This window comes from Bos taurus, chromosome 15 (assembly GCF_002263795.3).
Source record: "Bos taurus isolate L1 Dominette 01449 registration number 42190680 breed Hereford chromosome 15, ARS-UCD2.0, whole genome shotgun sequence".
Lineage (NCBI taxonomy): Eukaryota > Metazoa > Chordata > Mammalia > Artiodactyla > Bovidae > Bos > Bos taurus.
In genome coordinates, this window is record NC_037342.1 from 15,024,353 (window position 1) to 15,039,071 (window position 14,719).

General features: G+C 41.1%; 1 long non-coding RNA gene across 1 annotated transcript in view; it reads left to right on the plus strand.

Moving 5' to 3' along the window:
- Positions 1 to 10,106: 10,106 nt before the first annotated feature.
- The window catches only part of LOC132342303 (uncharacterized), a 34,167-nt gene continuing 29,554 nt past the window's right edge, over positions 10,107 to 14,719 (plus strand). Inside the window, exon 1 of the long non-coding RNA XR_009490621.1 lies at positions 10,107 to 11,638. This is a non-coding gene — a long non-coding RNA (uncharacterized lncRNA). The remainder of the gene's footprint in view (positions 11,639 to 14,719) is intronic.

Here is a 14,719-nt window from a genome sequence, read left to right on the forward strand (position 1 = left end):
TAATGTTATCGGAGTATAGTTGATTTCCAATGTTGTGTTAGTTTCTGCTGTATTAGCAAAGTGATTCAGCTATACATATACATATATCTACTCTTTTTAGAGTATCGAGGAGAGTTCCAGTAGATTCTTATTAGTTATCTATTTTGTATACAATGGTGTATATATGTCAATCCCAATCTCCCAATTTTTCTCTCCCCTGCACTTTTCCCCTTGGTAACTATAAGTTTGTTTTCTACATCTGTGACCCTATTTCTGTTTTGTAAATCAGTTCATTTGCACCATTTTTTAAAAAATTCCACATATAAGCACTATGACATGTGGACTATGATCATATGATATTTGATTTTCTCTGTCTGACTTACCTCAATCACTATGGCAATCTCTAGGTCCATTCATATTGCTGCAAATGGCATTATTTCCACTCTTTTTTTATGACAATAATATTCCATTGTACATGCATACCACATCTTCTGTATCCATTCATGCATTAAATATCTAATTTCAGCTCAACGTCTGCGTCTAGGAAATTCTGGACTAATCCAAGCGATAGAAAGAGTGGTGTGCTATCCCTCAGGATACAGTCTATGTGTTGTCAGAAACTTTATATGATGCCACAACTCTAGTAGGAAGAAGTGTAGGTCTGGGAACCAAGGTGTAGAAATAATAGTGACCTACTCTCAATAACCCACTTGGGGATTTTGTCCTTTACTTCCTACGGCTCTGGGCTCTACCGGATTGGAGGTCCTGGTTCCCAAAGGGGGCACACACTTGCCAGCTGACACAAGGGTCTCATTGAACTACAAGCTCCAACAATGTGTTTCTAGACTCCTTGTGTCCAAGGACCAGCAGTAAAGGAGTCCTCGTATTTCCAAGGTTAATTGACCTTGATCAGCTGGAGGAGAAAGGGCTGATTGTTTGGGAAAAGGAGGAATACATGTGCAACCCGTGTAATACACTTGTGGCCTAAGGGACAAAAAATGGACAGAGATTATGGAAAACGAAGATTGGAATGGAAAGAGCTATCTATGGTTCTTTCCTATTGCATTGTCAGCATCACTGGCAGATAGGATGACTGTACTAGAGTTGGTATTCCTTGAAGTCATCGTTAATCTGTTCTTGGAGGATAGATAGTGTGTCTTACAAAAAATGTCTGGCATACATGTGGTCTATTAATGCTGGTTGAATAAGTGAATGAAGGTTTTAAGAAGGATTGTATATTTTTCTCTTTTTAAAGGCTACCCAATACACTTAGAACCAGCGATTTTCAGAGAAAACTGAATTGTTTATTGACATGCGAATATCTGAGACTTGTTTTTTGTCATCACTGCTTTCAGGGGGAATGGACTCCCCTTGCTTTCCACTTTCAGGTTTCAGTTGTTTTCTGAGGCCAAGGAGCTCTCCTGCTCTTGGGTCCTCTGTCTTGGCCCTGAATCCTTCTAGTTAGGACAGCAGAGCTATGGTAGGTGGGCCTGGAGAACAGGGATAGTCCGAGAAAGGTAACTGAGTCAACCAAGGCCTGGAGGTATAAGGGGAAAGATAGTTCTCAGAAAACTGCATAAATCATATGCTTTAAACACAAGGCAATTGAAGGAATTTCATGAAACATGAGTAGCTAAAGGCCAAATTTTATAGAGACTCAGTTGCCAGCCTAAGTTTAAATTTTTCTTGTGTAGGCATTAGTAAAGGTCGCTCAGTCGTGTCCAGCTCTCTGTGACACCATGGACTGTAGCCTGCCAGTCTCCTCTGCCCATGGAATTCTCCAGGCAAGAATACTGTACTGGGTTGCCATTCCCTTCTCCAGGGGATCTTCCTGACCCAGGGATCAAACCTTGGTCTCCTGCATTGCAGGCAGATTCTTTACTATCTGAGCCACCAAGGAAGCCCATGAAAGGCATTGGGAGGCCATAAGTATTTCTGAGAAGTGGGGATCCAGTGTCAGATACTCTTTCTAGAAAGCTTTCTCTGGAGTGGAGTGGGTGATGGAGCAGAGGCCAGCAAAAATCCAGCAGGGAGAACGTTTAACTTGGACAGGACAATGGAAAGTAGGATATTCAAGAGATATTCAAGAGGAAGTAGGATATTCAAGAGATATTAATCAATGCAGTTCAGCAGCCTACAGCCTGGAGGTGGTGGTAACATTGACTAAGTTATAGAAAAATTGAGATAGCCTATGTTACTGCTAAGTCATTTCAGTCGTGTCCGACTCTGTGCGACCCCATAGACGGCAGCCCACCAGGCTCTCCCGTCCCTGGGATTCTCCAGGCAAGAACACTGGAGTGGGTTGCCATTTCCTTCTCCAATGCATGAAAGTGAAAAGTGAAAGGGAAGTTGCTCAGTCGTATCCGACCCTCAGCGACCCCATGGACTGCAGCCTACCAGGCTCCTCCATCCATGGGATTTTCCAGGCACAGTATACCGTTAAATCTCAACATGATGGGTACATAACAGGGGCATTGTCCTCTTATTTTGATGCTCATCCTCCTTCAGAACCTTTCTCTAAAGGTAAAAGTGGTTTCTACTCCTAATGGCTTTCCCCCTTCTGGTAATATCTATTTCTTTTTCTTGATATGGAGTAGAAAAGTTTGATAGAACTCTAGCTCTTTCACCCATCAAAGTGTCCATGAAGGCCAATCATTCAATTAAAAAAAAAAAAAAGTTTGTATACTTCTACCACACTTTTCAAATAATTGACTTTGTGCACATTTTTGTGTATTTCCTACTCATATTCAAGCTATTTTTACATTAAATTAGTTATAATTGTTCCTTTTTGTACAACACGCATTATAAACTTACCTTCTCTCCCTACTTGTAAGGCCTTAAGGGAACGTGTTGGTCCTTCCCCTCCCTTCTGTGTCTGCCACACTGCTGGTTCATGGGAAAGGCTGAACAAATACCTACTTGATAACTTAGCTCTGCCAAAAATTCCTGGCAGAGGTGGATTGACTTTTGTCCCCTCTTTAATTTTTGAAAGATTCATCTCAACATTAGTGCTCTAAAAGTGTCAGTTTGCACTGGGCAAGTAATCTCTTAGATATAGCAAGGTAGGGAGAAAATAATAAGCAGTAAAGAGATTGACCCTGATTCAAAGTGGAAATGGCATGTGAACAGAGAAACAAAGATAAGGGGAAAGAAAAAAAGAAGGAAAAGGATGACTTGGGAGCAGAAGGAATTAATTCTCTGGAGAAGTGGGAATTGAAATAAAATCGCAGGATCATAGAGTCATGTAATGGTCCAGGTGTAAGGAGCTGTAGAGACCATCTTATCTGACTCCTTGTATCATTGGACCCAAGAAATTCTGGGTCTGGGAGCCAGAAAGGATAAAGAAAATGGCTCAGATATCAGAAGACTAAAGAAATGCCCATTTTAACCTGATTTGGGGGATTTTATACCTATGGCATCATTTCTTATGTCTCCACAACCTGGCCTGGATTCATTTCTCAATATTTCCCTTCTTGGAAAACTCTTCCTCTCTTCCAGCCCTATCTCATATGCCTACTCTTTGTCCAGCTTTCTCCCTCTCCTCAGGGCTGGTCACTAATCTCCTGGGCTCCCTGAGTATTTGTACACACGTCTTATCATGTGGCTTATCATGACATGACATGCATGTGTGGTGGTCATGTCCAGCTCTTTGCAACCCCATGGACTGTAGCCTGCCAGGCTCCTCTGTTTATGGGATTATCCTAACAAGAATGCTGGAGTGGGTTGCCTTACCACTGAGGTACATGGGAAGCCCTTCCTTATCATACATTATTACAATTATAATTTCCTTGAGAGCACCTCGCTGAGAGCCTCAGCGGCAGAACTTGTGTGATGTCTTTTTTAATCCCTACTAAGGTCAGGAAGCAACAGTTAGAACTGGACATGGAACAACAGACTGGTTCCAAATAGGAAAAGGAGTACGCCAAGGCTGTATATTGTCACCCTGCTTATTTAACTTATATGCAGAGTACATCACGAGAAATGCTGGGATGGAAGAAACACAAGCTGGAATCAATATTGCCGGGAGAAATATCAATAACCTCAGATATGCAGATGACACCACCCTTATGGCAGAAAGTGAAGAGGAACTAAAAAGTCTCTTGATGAAAGTGAAAGTGGAGAGTGAAAAAGTTGGCTTAAAGCTCAACATTCAGAAAACGAAGATCATGGCATCTGGTCCCATCACTTCATGGGAAATAGATGGGGAAACAGTGGAAACAGTGTCAGACTTTATTTTTTTGGGCTCCAAAATCACTGCAGATGGTGATTGGAGCCATGAAATTAAAAGACGCTTACTCCTTGGAAGGAAAGTTATGACCAACCTAGATAGCATATTCAAAAGCAGAGACATTACTTTGCCAACAAAGGTTCGTCTAGTCAAGGCTATGGTTTTTCCTGTGGTCATGTATAGATGTGAGAGTTGGACTGTGAAGAAGGCTGAGTGCCAAAGAATTGATGCTTTTGAACTGTGTTGTTGGAGAAGACTCTTGAGAGTGCCTTGGACTGCAAGGAGATCCAACCAGTCCATTCTGAAGGAAATCAGCCCTGGGATTTCTTTGGAAGGAATGATGCTAAAGCTGAAACTCCAATACTTTAGCCACCTCATGCGAAGAGTTGACTCATTGGAAAAGACTCTGATGCTGGGAGGGATTGGGGGCAGGAGGAGAAGGGGACGACAGAGGATGAGATGGCTGGATGGCATCACTGACTCGATGGACATGAGTCTGGGTGAACTCCAGGAGTTGGTGATGGACAGGGAGGCCTGGCGTGCTGCGATTCATGGGGTCACAAAGAGTCGGACACAACTGAGAGACTGAACTGAACTGAACTGAATGTCTGGCACAGTGCCTCCTGGCTTCTCCATAACTACTGCACTAATGAGCAGATGAATGAATGAATGAGCCATTTGAAATTTTCTCTCTCGTCATGAATTATAAGATATGGGAAGAACATCAACTCATCTCTGAGTAGAGGATAGATAAGTAGCCCAATTTATATTGGCAAAAAGTTTTAATTTTCTAAAACTAAATGAATCTGTAATATGCCTACTTGTAGGCCATTTAAGCTACAAATTCCTTTTACTCTATTGACAATACTCTACTGTCTCTCTTAATATGGTTACCTTATTTAAAATTGCTACCTACCCCCATGCTGAACTCTTTGCCCCCTTTTTCCTTCTCTTTTTTCCTATAGAATCATCACCTTCAAACTCACTATCCACTAATTTATTGGGTTTATTGTTTATCCCCTTCACTAAAATGTAAGCTGCCTGAGGCCTGATATTTCTGTCTGTTCACTGCAGCATCCAGGACACCTAGAAGAGGGACTTATTTAGCACTCATAGTTGAGTGAATTAAGGACTGGATGAAGGAATAAACATGGGAACTGTTTGGCATAGTCCACATATCCCCTGAGCTTTCTCCACCATCTCCTTTTGCTCTTCTCCCGTGGTTCTCAACTGGGGCCAGATATTCCCCCCAGAAAATGTCTTGAACTATTTTTTGTTGTCACAGAGCAGGGGAAAAGGAGTGATATCACAGTAATATCACTACTGATATTTAGTAGGTGAAGGTTGGGGATACTGCTAAACATCTGATAATGCACGGGACACCCCTCTGCCCAACAAAAAAGTATCCAGCCCCAAATTATCCAGTCCCTGGTGGCTCAGATGGTAAAGAATCTGCCTGCAATGCAGGAGACCTGGATTCAATCCCTCGGTTGGAAAGATTCTCCCTGGAGAAGGGAATGGCTACTACTCTATTATATGTCGATTGGACCCAAAATGAGAAACCTAGCTTTGTTCAATCCACTCCAACAATGCTGAATTACTTGTAGTTCCCCAAATGCTCTCAGTTTTGAAAACTTACACTACATGGCACACGCTATTTGCTCTACTTGAAATGATCTTCAGATTTTATTTCTCTGATGAATATTCATATTTCGAGCTTCAGCTCAAATAGCGCCCTTTTCTTATTTATTTATTTATTCATTTTTGGCTGCACTGGCTCTTCACTGCTGTACATGGGCTTTCTCTAGTTGTAGCAAGCAGGAGCTACTCTTCATTGAAGTGCGCAGGCTTCTCATGGCGGTGGCTTTTCTTGTTGCAAAGCATAGGCTCTAGGCAAGGGGGCTCAGTAGCTGTGATGATGGGCTTAGTTGCTTCACAGTATGTGGGATCGTCCCAGACCAAGGATCAGACCTCTGTCCCCTGCATTGGCAGGTAGACTCTTAACCACTGGACCACCTGAGAAGTTCTCACCTTTTTCTAGAAGCTTCCCTTACCCCTCAAAGCAGAGAGAAGTGCTTCATCTTTTTCTGTGTTTTCTGGACAAAATGAATAAATAAATAACATTTTGTTTATTCCTCTATTGTAGCATTTAACCATATTCCTGCATTTGTAATTTCCTTTTAATCTTTCTGTTCTAAATATGAACCACTGGAAAGCAGAAACTGATTACTTTCAAAATCCCCATTTACTATCACAAGTCCTGGGTTTCCCTGGTGGCTCAGATGGTAAAGTATCCACCTGCAATGCAGGAGACCTGGGTTAGATCACTAGGTTAGGAAGATCTCCTGGAGAAAGGAATGGCTCCCCACTCCAGTATTCTTGCCTGGAGAATTCCACAGACAAAGAAGCCTGGTGGGCTACAGCCCATGGGGCTGCGAAAAGTCTGCACAACTGAATGACTAACACTTTCACTTCTTTACTTGTTTTGGAAAATAGAAGGTATTTAATAAAGCCTTATTGAATGGATAAATGAATCATTTAGGTGATAGAGACATCAAAAAAGCTTCTCCCCTCCATGTCTCTATTTCAAATTATTTTCTCCCATCTCTAAACTACTACAACCTCTTATCATCTGTGTCACAAAATGTGTGCATAATTACTCAGTGTTCATATTATTTTGTTTCCCAGAAAATTACCTACTGAGATGTTGGAATATTTGAGATTATAACTTTTTATTGGTCCTCTCCTTCATAATAGTAGAATGTAGTTGACACCAAGATAGAAATCCAATAAGGCACTTGATTTGCACTCACTAACTCTAACCACACAACATCAGTAGAAGCATTAGAAATTAATCTAGTTTAACCTAGCCATGTGGGGAAACTTATCAAGCTGCCTAAAGCTGGACCTATCAGCTGGTGTCTGGTCATCTTTTCAAGTGTCTATGGCTTTATCCACCAAGGCCATGAAAGGATGGACTCCCAGCCATGGGGGATTCCTTAGTCACTTCATTAGATCAGGTATGAAATAAGTTTTTCTCACACCAGCAGCATCAGTTTAAAAAAAGAGTCCTAATTTTATTAAAATTCAATAAACGAGGTTCAAATTGAGCTTCTGAATTGAGCCTAACTCTCATTTGCATGAAATAAATGAAGCAATGAGCACTATATTGATACTTACAAAATATACATTTTTATAATGAGCAGAAATATTCATTTGCCTTTGAACTGGGCAAGGGAATTTTTCCAGCAATCAGATGCAATCAGTTAATCAACATTGACTGAAGCACACATTCAATGCAAAATGCTGTGCTAGGGACAAGAGAGAGAATGTCATTCAATTGAATCAGGTTATATTTCAAAGTCTAGCTGCTGTTCAAGATATTACATTTCCAGCATCAACCTGTTTATTTCCTAAGTGACCCACATGTCTTTGTGGCAAGACAAACAGCTGGCTCTATTATCACTCATAATACAAATACATCACTTGGCCGTTGGCTACTCACTTCTCATAATGCTCTAGGTTTACTGCTGAGGGTTAGATTTGTACATTCTCTGAGCTGGTCTAGTGTGTGTTTAACTGTTCTAAATCTCAGTAGATGGCCTGGCTTGCTAAAATCTCTGGTAAGAATTGCCTGATAATAAAAATGATTGTTACTCAACACTTCCTCTGTGCCAGGCACCATGTAAGGACTATGAAGATGTGATTTCATGCAATCCTCACTTAGGTGTAAGGTCTGATTCTTCTGCTTAACATCTGTGCCACCTTAAGCAATTTATTAAAGTTGTCTATGCCTCAACTTCCTCAACTGTAAAGTGGAGCTAAAATTACTATTTCATAGATTTTTTATGAAGATAAGTGAAATAATGAATGAATGTTACCAGCACAGAATACACTACAAATTTTTTATTCATTAACTATTATGCAAGCAGAATGCAAAGGTCTTAAGTTGTGCTCCCTGGGAAATAGATCAAGATGTCAATTTGCAAGCAGGAGCTTCATTAACACTCTGGAGGGAGGAAGTACTTCAAAAATAAGCAGAAGGGAAGCAAAATTGCAATTCAGTTACAACAAAAGCCTCACTTCTATCCTCAGAACATTGTAGAGCAGCAATAACCTTTCAGAGTTGCTGTGGATTGAGTTAAGTTGGCTGTCTTTTGTGCCTCCATGTCAACTGGCCATTGCGTTCAGGCTGCCCACAGGACAGCACATAAGTTTTGGATGAAGCATCTCCATTCCACCAACTGTAATTCCTCACTCGATTAGGAGCAATCAAGAGGCAACCCTCTGGCAGGGGGAATGAGTGCCATCCTGGAGGAGGAATCTTAGTGGCACACTACAGCACCCACTACAGTCAAATTCGACAGAAACCAGGAGTAGAAGAAATATTAAATTTCATGTTTTAAAAATCATATTAAATGCTTATTCATCATGTTTGTAAAGTCTTTATGGGGAGGGTTGGACTCTCTTCAATATGTTAAAGTCATTGATTGTATTACTGCTTACTTTACATTTTTATAAATAAACTTGTCTACATAAGATGACTTCAGGCTAAAGGAAGCTGAGCTACCAGTTTGATTGGGCCGTTGTACTTGTCCTATTTCCTCCTCTTCTTTTGCTTAGTGGCCTAGAAACTGCTCCTTGGAAAGCATTCATCCCTTTCTTTTTCAAACTGCCAAGCTGTCCTGCTAGGTGTTCTGTCTAATTTTGGAAATAGATGTGTTCAGGAATTTCAGGAGGCTGGATTTTGAGCAGGAAATGTGTGCTGGGGAGCCACTACACAACCCCCAGTGGATCACATTTCTCAGGGAAATATTGACATTTAGGGGATTTCCATCTGGCTCATTAAAAGGTGGCGGAAGAATTACCAACTCTTTAGGAGAATAAATTTTACAGCGAGTGCTTCTTTTTCTAAGTAGGATTTGGAGTGTGATTTGAAAAATCAGGGTGAAGGGATCTATGGCTATTCTTAAAACAATAACTGCTTTCTGCAGGCTATAAAAACGAATACAGTATGTAAAATACCTCAAGGGAAATGCAATTAGGTCGGTGACAGAAAGTGAGAAGTTAGTGACCACACGTGTTGAAGACTTAGGAAAACATTTTTAGAAATGGTGATATTTAAAATGGGGCTTAAAAAAGAGAGATCTTATCAGGTAGAGATGGAAGAAGAAAGGTGGTATCTTTTCATGTATATCCTCTCTCTCTCTTTCTCTCTCTCACACACAAATACTCTCATATCCTTTCATACATCCAGCACAAATAACAATTCAAGGTCTTATGTATACCACATGCCCGGAGAGAACTGCACTTTAAAAACAGAAAGAAAAAGGAGGAGGAGGAGAAATTGGTAAATTGTGTGGATTATGGGGGCAAAGAGAAGGGAAGGAGGAAAGAAGAATCACAGCTTCTGTTCTGCTCCTTCAGAGCTTTGCTTGCCGTGCTGTATGACATCCCATACAGCAAGTGCCTCAGAGACCAAAAGAGTTAGAATAGTCATACTGGACAGTTTCTGAGTGCCTTTTGTGTGCCAGGTACATTAAGTGCTTTTCATGCATTAACTTACTCCTCTTAATGACCCTATGTGGTAAACACTGGTGGTTTTCTCATTTTATAAATAAGGAAACTGTGTTGCAAAAAAGCTTAAGCTAAGATTGCATGGCCAGTAAGAGGCAGAACTGGGGCTCTCCTCCAGGCTCTTACTCTTTAGAATACAAACACTTGTAACCACTTGCTATATTATATCCCACACAAATAAGAGAGAGCCAAAGATGGGTTGCAGCAAATTTAAAAAAATAGAAAGGAAGAAAAAGCCTCTTTTGTTCCTTTTTCAGTCCCTTGTTGCCACAAGAATTTGCCAATTAGGAGGGAGTATTTTGACCCACCTCATTCTCTTCAGTTTAGTCAGCTCAGTTCGGTCGCTTAGTCGTGTCCGACTCTTTGGGACCCCATGAATTGCAGCACACCAGGCCTCCCTGTCCTCACCATCTCCCGGAGTTCACTCAAACTCATGTCCATTGAGTCAGTGATGCCATCCAGCCATCTCATCCTCTGTCGTCCCCTTCTCCTCCTGCCCCCAATCCCTCCCAGCATCAGAGTCTTTTCCAATGAGTCAACTCTTCCCATCAGGTGGCCAAAGTACTGGAGTTTCAGCTTTAGCATCATTCCTTCCAAAGAACACCCAGGGCTGATCTCCTTTAGAATGGACTGGTTGGATCTCCTTGCAGTCCAAGGGACTCTCAAGAGTCTTCTCTAACACCACAGTTCAAAAGCATCAACTCTTCGGTGCTCAGATTTCTTCACAGTCCAACTTTCACATCAATACATGACCACTGGAAACAGCCACAAGTAAATGCCAGGGATCCTGGACAAGACTCTGGGTACCACAGATCTGACATCATAAAAGAAAAATTCTAGGAACACAATAAATTGTGACTATGGATCCATAAATTTAAGTAGGGAAATTCAAGCTCTTCAGTCTCTGGAGGGCTTAGCCCAAGATAAACTGGACAAAACATCAATGAGCCATGAATTTACATAATTCACCTGAGATTTTACTAATATATATGTATAACTTATGATGATTTTGATGGTTCCTTGATGAACTGCCTTTGATGAAAGAGGAACAATAGCACTTCTTCCCAGCCAAATAAGTCCTTAAGTCCTTTCCCCTTTATAATTCAAGTTACTGGTGTGGGAGTCAGCTTTTAAAATGGTCCCCAGGGTGGGAGAGATTAATTGGGAGGTTGGGATTGACATATATACCCTATTAAGTAGATAACTAATGAGAACCTGATGTAGAGCACAGGGAACTCTATCCCATGTCCTGCGGTGACCTAAATAGGAAGAAAAGCCAAAGAAAAGAGGATATATGTATATGTATAGCTGACTCATTTTGCTATACAGCAGAAACTAGCACAGCATTGCAAAGCAACTGTACTCCAATAAAAATTAATTTAAAAATAAGTGAGATAAAACAGAAAAAAATAAAATGGTCCCCCATGATCCTGACCTTCTGATATTCAGGTTCTTGTATAATCCCTCCCCCTTGGATGTATGGACCTGCTTCTAATGAACAGAATAAGATAGAAGTAATGAGATGTCAGGTCGATGGTTTGTTTAAGTGAATACTGCGGCTTCTCTTCTGGGTGCCTCCCACTCGCCCCTCTTTCTCCTAGGTTGCCCACTTTTGGGAAAGCCAGCTGCCCTATTGTGAGGTGGCTCTACAGAGATGCCTATGTGAGTGAGCTCAGAAGCAGATCTGAGGCCTTCCAACAACCAGGAGAACAACCTTGGAAGCAGTCGCCAAGCTTCTATGAGCCCTAGGTGAGATTATAACCCTAGACAACAGTTTGACTGCAACCCCATGAGAGACCTTGAGCCGGAAATACCCAGCTGAGCCACAACTGGATCCCTGACCCACGAGAAACTGTAAGACAATCAATGTTTGCTGTTTTAAGGTGCCAAATTTGGAAATAATTTTTTTATGCACCAATTGATAACTAATATAATACTCAAGAGAAATCTAGGTTAAGAATAAAGACAGATCATTACATTGGATTACCATTCAACAAAGCTGCCTTTGGTAACTACTTCTAAGAATTCTTGACAGGTGTTTGTGACATACTAGTCATATTCCAGGAGATACCTACTTCCCAAAACTGTTCCCAACCCTGTAACCAGCTATTATTTTATTTGATCTTCAAATTAATAAACCCTAAAGTGACACAAATTCATATCCCTTTGTATTCATTTAAAAAGACTAAGATATTCAAATGAAGCAAATTACCTAAGGCCATAGCTAATTAACCACAATCTATCACTAGTCTTCAATGTCTTGAAAATCTACCAGTATCTTTGGACTTAAGGTCTGTGATCCTTCTCACTGTTCCGTGTTCTTCCTGGAGACGATGTGAATACATCTGATCTATCTTTAGAAATTGTCTTTCTCAGTGACTGATGCCACCACCTGCTTCAACATGCACCCAGAAACTGAGAAGTCACCCTTAATACCTATCTCTTCCTCACAGCTCCATCTCTAAAACATCTTCAAAGCCTGTTAATATGGCTTCAAAGATGCCACTCAATCAAATCCATCTGTTCCTCTCTGTCTTCATTATCTGCTATTTATATGAATCAAAAGAAGATGATTTATGCTTTGGTAACAAATTAACTCCAAAATGTCAGTGTCTTCACACATCAAAAACTTATCTCACTACTACTGAACATAAATCAAGCTTCCACCCTCCACCTTGGAGCTCTGCCATCTGGCACTCAGGCTCAGCAAGGTCACCACAGCAAGAGAAGAGAGAGACAAAGACAACTCACCCCCTGCCTCTGCCCAGAAGCAACACACAGCAATCTGCTCAGATGCCACTAGCTACAGCTAGTTACATGAGGTAATTTAACTACAGAGTACACTAAAAAACACACAGAAGCAACCAGTATTTGGTCAGTACCAAGTATTCTATCCTATCACCCCAGACAGAATGACCACCATCTCTGGCTTGGACCCCACAATAACCTCTTTACTGGTATCTCATCTTGCACCCTTACCTATCTCTTAGTTCTTCTTTCTAGAACAATGTTTTTGATTGAACACCTGAAAGATCTGTGGGGTTGTTGTTGGCTTCCTGTTGTTGCTTTTAGAATAAGAACACAATCCCTCAGCACAGCACGCACAGCCCATCTGGTGTGGCCCCTGCCTGTCCTGTTTGACTGGTCTTCATTTAAACCTCCCTTCATACCCTGCGACTTCCCCTGCAAGAGCCATGCTGACCCTCTACTTCCAAATGGTGTTGCTGCCTCCTGGGGCAGGTGAGTCAATCAAGGTAGATTTGGGTTTGAAGACCAAAAAAGATGATGATGGCTTTTCTTAGTTGGGTCAGCCAATAGGCAATGGGAAGGATATATACAAGATAGCGGTAGAAGAGGCATTGTTACCCACTACCTTCTAACTCCTCATAGGAGGCACAGAAGTTAGGTTGTCGATTTAGCCACTCACAGTGAAGAATATGCTAGATCACAGAAACTCAAAGTTGAGGCTCTTGCATATCCTACCATCCAGCTGGGTGAAGACCACATTAGCACATGCTTTCCTATTACCATATAATGTCTTTTTTTTTTTTTTTTGCTGGAGAGCAATTATATACATTCCTATTCTATGTTTTTCTATACTTTCAGGCATTCCATACCTTTCACCATGAGGTCTTTGCATAATTTCTTGTTTCTTTCCAGAATATTCTTCCTTTGTCTCTTCAGTCAATTGATAAAGCTGGCTTAAAACTAAACATTCAAAAAACTAAGATCATGGCATTCTGGTCCCATCACCTCATGGCAAATAGATGGGGAAACAATGGAAACTGTGACAGACTTTATTTTCTTGGGCTCCAAAATCACTGTGGACAGTAACTGCAGTCATGAAATTAAAAGACGCTTACTCCTTGGAAGAAAAGCTATGACAAACCTAGACAGCATATTAAAAAACAGAGACATCCTTTTGTCAGCAAAGGTCTGCATAGTCAAAGCTATGATTTTTTCAGTAGTCAAGTACAGTTGTGAGAGTCGGACCATAAAGAAGGATGAGCGCCAAAGAATTGATGCTTTTGAACTGTGGTGTTGGAGAAGACTCTTGAGAGTCCCTTGAACACCAAAGAGATCAAACCAGTCGATCCTAAAGGAAATCAACCCTGAATATTCATTGGAAGGACTGGTGCTGAAGCTGAAGCTCCAATACTTTGACCACCTGATGTGAAGAGCTGACTGACTTGTTGGAAAAGACCCTGATCCTGGGAAAGACTGAAGGTAGGAGGAGAAGGGGGCGACAGAGGATGACATGGTTGGATGGCATCACCAACTCAATGGACATGGGTTTGAGAAAATTCTGGGAGATAGTGAAGGACAGGGAAGGCTGGTACACTGCCGTTCATAGGGTCACAAAGGGTCAGACATGACTGAGCAACTGAACAACAACTCCTTTTTCACCTCGCCATCCCCTAAGACATGTTCTTATGGCATCAGTGACCTCCCCTTCATAGCATCATCACATTTGCAGTTTCACAATTATTTGTGTGGTATTAGATTAGTCAATAGTCCTCTTCACAAAATTGTAAACATCCCAAAGGCAGGAATCAATTATAGTTTTGTTCCTATTGGATGCCTAACCTTTGAATAGTGCCAACACATGGCAGCTCTCAGGATTTCTTGAATAAATACATCTGGAGTATAGAGCTTTCCTTTATCTTCTCCTTTCTTGACTTCACTACACATAAAATCTATTTTAATCTCAAATGTCATCATGTTAATTCTTTTCTGAAAACCATCAATGATTTCCCACCACTCAATGAGGGAGTCTAAGCTTGCCATGACTTTCAAGTAAGGCCTCTGAGTTTACCTATTTGTACCTGTTCTATAAGTATCAGAAGTGATCTCCTTTCTTTCTCAAAAGTGTTCTAGTTCAGTTGATAAATTGTATGGTCACCTTCTACACATGACTTCCCATATCTGGTCCCC